The sequence below is a fragment of the Phragmites australis genome, chromosome 24 (assembly GCF_958298935.1).
Source record: "Phragmites australis chromosome 24, lpPhrAust1.1, whole genome shotgun sequence".
Classification (NCBI taxonomy): domain Eukaryota; kingdom Viridiplantae; phylum Streptophyta; class Magnoliopsida; order Poales; family Poaceae; genus Phragmites; species Phragmites australis.
The window spans coordinates 9,096,191-9,101,722 of NC_084944.1; the positions used below are offsets into that span (position 1 = coordinate 9,096,191).

At 43.3% G+C, this 5,532-nt stretch overlaps 1 long non-coding RNA gene across 1 annotated transcript; it reads right to left on the minus strand.

Moving 5' to 3' along the window:
• Nucleotides 1-578: 578 nt before the first annotated feature.
• Nucleotides 579-2,817, minus strand: LOC133907907 (uncharacterized). Its single transcript, XR_009908052.1, has 4 exons — nt 2,605-2,817; nt 2,399-2,518; nt 1,078-1,432; nt 579-863 (listed from the first exon to the last, which is right to left on the minus strand). It is a non-coding gene; the product is annotated as an uncharacterized LOC133907907 (long non-coding RNA).
• Between the last annotated feature and the right edge of the window lie 2,715 nt (nt 2,818-5,532).

Genomic DNA, 5,532 nt, shown 5'->3' on the forward strand with positions numbered 1-5,532 from the left:
CATTTTGGGCTGGGCCCGTGCTATGTGAGAGGGATTTTTAAAAAATTTCTGAATTTTCTTCTTTATTTCTCTGTGCTTCGTGGGCTAGGCCCGTGCTGCAGGCCCCCAGCACGGGCCCTGAATCCGCCCCTGCTCGATTTGCACCACGTTGGTGACAGTGCAGTGGACGCCGGTCACGTTTTCTCCTCGGCCGGTCCCCACGCAGCCATGACATTGCCATCAGGCAGCACCGGCGCCTTGCATGCTAGCTGCATGCGTCGTTGATGACCGTCTCGCGACGCAAGCACGTCTCTCCTGTCGCTTCTGCAACAGAAAGCAGTCACTCGCCTCCAAACAGTCTCGAGAGCCATCGATCGAGCCGTCCTTATATTCATTTACAGCTGTTGCTGTAAGTATATACATTTGTTTGAAGCAGAGTCACCCCCTTTAATTAGTTGCTACCAACTTATTTGCATGGCGCCATGCACCATGCAAGCAAGCAAAGCATGCATGCCGTCGTCGTCGCCTTGTCAACTTGGTAACGGATGAGCCTCGGGTCGCTGTACACATGGTAACCCTATATATATATATATATCTCCATATGGTATACCAAGAACCTTGTTGACGATAATTTGATTAATTTGCAGGCCATTCTCATGTCCAATATCAATAACCATTGAATCTGGATTCAACTTATCCATCAAAAATACTAGAAGGGCACTAGTCTCCAACCGATCTGCAGAAATTTGCAAGAGTCCCCCAAAACCCATCTCAGAAATCTTGCGACGTTGAGACATTGTGAGGTGCTCGGTAAATTGGTTGAAGATGGCTGGCTCACATCGAACAGCAGGGTGGCGTGGAATATTAACATTGTGGCGGGGAGGCTGTGGATATGCAAACAAACAGGATGCATGATTAAGTGTTGCGACAAACCATGAGGATGTGAAATAAATGTTATATTAGTGCGGGCATCTTGTAAACATTATACACCAGATTCATTATTTGACAATGCAGCAATATGTAGGTAAAGCGTTTAGAATACCACAAAAATATAAGTCATATTTAAGTTTAAAGACAACAGCTTTTATGGCCACATACCTTGGAAGAAGCAGCAGCATCAGCAACAAGTTTTTTTTTGAAGCTTGTCAGCACTAGTACTACAAGCTTGGTGCTTCTTTGCAGGAACGAAATCATCATCATCGCTGTCCATAGGGGCTGAAGACGTGGCAGAAACACGACCCCTTTTATTCGGAACATCTACAGGCACGGAAGTACCTGTACCAGATTTGCGTGGCGCTGGTCTACAATCCATATGTGGCTGTTCATTGCCTTGGACAGGCACCGTTGCAGGTGCAACACCTGTGATTGAGGTCACGTCGAATCGCCATGCCTCTTGAGTGGTCTCTACCGAGAAAGACTTGACCCTCCCTTTCAACTGTCGGGGAGAACCCATCTGGTAAAAAGGAAACAAAAATTATCTTAGTAAATGTGAATCCAAAGTTTTGCTTCAATATTAGTGACATCTATGATTTGTCCATGGAACTAAATAGCGAAGGTAAGAAAAACTTAGAAAACAACAAAAAATGGATGCAAGTACAAGGACAAGATTCCTAGCATACAAAAACCAACAGACGTCTTCTCTTTCCTTCCAAATTTGTCCAAACATATAATCACAGAGAAACATGCACCTATATTTCAATGAACTTTTCTATCTACAGAAAATAGCAAACCCTCTATGAATGCAATAATGGCCTTCTTATGAATCATTTCAACAGATAGGATTCCTTTTTTGGTATAAAGATGTTAAGAAATTATGTGATCATTTCAGAAGTATTACTTCAAGGATCCCAGGAAATGGGACAGCTGTTCTCCTATGGAAGCTATCTCAGGGGACATCTGAATATATTATTTTCCTTTGCAAAAAATAACAAATGTCTCAGTGGCTCAAAATCTGGCTGTCATATTTTTATGAGCAATTCCAAAAGGAATTTGGATGCAATAAGTTGTATTGAAGAAGGGCCGAATAGCAAGTGACGACACAAACAATGGTATGGACAGCAATATGAAGTTACCACTGGAATATGGACATACAGAGAGATGGTAACCACTGAAATTTTCGAACATATGAAGTAATGAGATCATCAAAGGAATGTGAAACAATTCGACAACAATTGCTGACAAATACAAAACAGAGATGTGAAGACTAAAGAAAAAAACTAATATTACTTTCAAAATGAGGATTACAAGAATGGTTGGCTGAACAATATTTTAAACATCCTAACATGGGAAGACATTTTTCCAACTCTTCTGAAATGTGAACTACAAGCATGAACAATATTTCAAACATCCTAACAGGGAAAGACATCTTTCCACTTCATTTGAAATGTGAACTAGAAGCATGAATTGCAGAGATGAAGACCTGAGGGGGGTGTCACTCGAAGCTGCTGTGGCTGAGAATAAAATTCAAGAAATAAACCGGCAGCTCCTGGAACTACACAAGCCCACACAGCATCTCCTTCCCATTTCCCTGCACAGTCTCCTGCACACAATTGTTTATCAAAGACACAAAAATGAAATCAGCTCCTCAACACCAATTTTCAGAAAATGAATTGCAGAGGTCAAGACCTGAGGGAGGTGTCACTCGCTGCTGTTGTGGATGAGAATAAATTTCCAGAAATAAACCGGCAGCTCCTGGAACTACACAAGCCCACACAACATCTTATTCCCCTTTCCTACCTTCATCTCCTGCACACACTTGTTTTTTGCAGACACGAAAATGAAATCAGCATCTCAACACCGAATTTCAGAACAGATCAATCTACAAAATCAGAGAAGCAAGCAGAACTAACAAAATTTGCGAAATCAGAGAAACATCTAGCAAGCAGAAATAACAAATTTTGCGAAATCAGAGAAACCTTCTCTCAGGAACCTGATCTCTTCCACCGAAGATGGGGACTTGGGCTCTCAGATCCGATAAATCCAGGGGGATGGGGACCTGCGACTTCGACCCTTCATGCTCCGAGAAAAAATAAGCGAGGCATCCTTCTATCCGGCAAAGAAATCGGAAATGGGCATGTATGCAGTCCGATGCGGCATGAAGAGGAAAGGAAACGCGAACTCAAGAACACAGCCGCCGAAGACTCCCGAATCCGATATTCCAGGGTGGGGATAGAAGGCAGGAGAGAAATTTTGGGAAAGTATCTGGAAGAATCGCGAGAAATCAGTAGGCAACATTTCAAGCCGGTTGGGAAAAAATGAGCAGGTCTGAGAGATGGTTGAAGGAGCCGGACTGACGAGGGGGGGGGGGGGAATAAAGGTCTGGCCGGCTATAGAATATTTTATTGTATAGCTGGATATATATAAATACATATATATATATATATATATATATATATATATATATATATATATATATATATAAGCAGATTTCAGATTTCAGATTTCAATGTATCATTTCAGATCTATATCTTGGTTACCATAGCAGGGTGAGTGTGTGGTACTTCTGCTACCCTCTCGCACCACTTCTTTTTTCCATTGCCTGTAGTTCCATCTATCGATCGAATCACAAATCGTTTAGATTTATTTTTTACGACATGTTGTATATATGTTAATATATATATCCAGAGTTTTTGCACCTTTTTTTTTTGTCAAACAAGGCATAGATAGATTATAGTGAAGTAATGGCAGTTCTGTAGATTTTGTAGATTTGAAGTCAGTTCTGCTACACAGAAGTGCATCGATAATTTGGTATGCTGATTTCCCCCCTCTCACTCGTCTGTACAAAATCCTGGTAGTTCTGAATCAGATTTTTCTTAGCCAGAATTTTGTATCTGTTCAATCCAGAGAGAGTGACTAAATATCAGCACGGTTTGACAGGCCGTGTAGTGGGCAGCTGGGAGATGGGGTCGTCGTCGCAGAGAATAGGTGATGCCGCCCTTAAGGAGGAGGAGGCCCGGGAAGCTGACGCCAACTGGAAGTTCCCCGGCCGTCAGCTGGACGATGCAGATCTACTGCAGGATCAGTCAAAGATCGAACAGGTAACTAATAAGTAGTTCATCTTTTTTTTTTTAATTAGGCCTCCAATACCCAGTCTTCTTTAGAGGTTTATACAGGGGAAATATGCGTGATGTGAGGCTCGAACCCCCACCAGCTCCCTCCCACCTTAGAGTCTTGCCACTGAGCCAGAGGCTCCTCCGCATAAGTAGTTCATTCTGCTTTGCCTGTTCGACTTTTATCGGTGTAGAATTTGCATTTTGATGGTTGATTCCCACCTGCGATTCATGATTATTCCTGAACAGGTTTTGCGCAAATCAAACAGTGGCTATCATTTGTAAATGTTAATGAGATGCTTAACTTTGAAACAAACCTTTTAGGTTAGACACCGATAACCATAGGTAAAGATGATGTGTTTTTCCTAGGATCGGGAGGCATGTTTTTCTTGAGATCAGACCTAATCCAAAGCCCAGCCAGGTCAGGCAGATGAAAAAGCGCAGGTCATCTTTTTTGTTTTTGAGAAAGGGAAATTCTATTGATTCAGGAGCGGTACATCCCTGGGGGTTTTACAAACAAGACCCTAAAAGAAACAAAAATTGCAAGCAAAGGCACACATGTCCTATTCTTCTTCTCCAGTTGCCTCCACCATAACTGGACATCGAGACCAAAGCCTTGCCCTTCTCCCTATCCACCGACGGCCCGTAAACTTTTTGATGCCGCAAGAGTTAGCACCTCGGACAACCGAGATGCATATGAACCGATGAATGAACACGGCCAACACCTCGTCAAAGTGAGAGGAAGGTCACAATCAAAGCTGCCACCTTCATATCTGAACAATAGTAGCCCCAAAGTAGAAACCGCCGTTGGCAGCGAAGCCGACTGAACGGGACAGAAACTCAGCAAAGGGGATAATGAAAATCCACTCTTTCTCCAAAAGGTAGAGATAACTCACCTTCCAAGGCTCCTGAGCGGTGAAGTTTCGATGATAGCACCACTGACACTGTCACCCGCTCCACTATGGAAGTAGCAAAAGTTAGATGGCCTCCACAAGAGCGACGGCATTGAGGAAACTTACCTAGATACTAAAACCAAGAAAATACCTAGTACATACACTAGCCGTCACTAGATCCGGGTTCCCCCTCCCCTCCGGCGCCAGTAGGCCACCGGAGAGGAGGGGAACTTGGCTAGATCGGCACCAGGACAGAGATTGCCTCGCTAGTCGCCCTTCTCTACCATGGACGAGGAAAGGGGAATGCTTGGGATAGTTCTATCTAACTTATTTTTTAAGCCCATGTCATCTAGGTCTACTTATCCTTGCCCAGGCCTACCCTAGGTAGAAGTTGGGCCTGTATTTTTGGGCTAGACTCAGGCAAGGTTGTTGAATCAATTTTATATTTTGGTGCCAATCTTTGTCTAGGCTTGTCAAGTAAGTCTGGTTGGGCCTCCATTTTTGAGCTTTTTAGGGCTATGCTGAATTGGGTTGGGCCCTAATCTACTTAGTCTACTTGAGATGGGGCCTTCCCCCCTCTCTCTATGTCGCAGACAAGACTAGTATACATA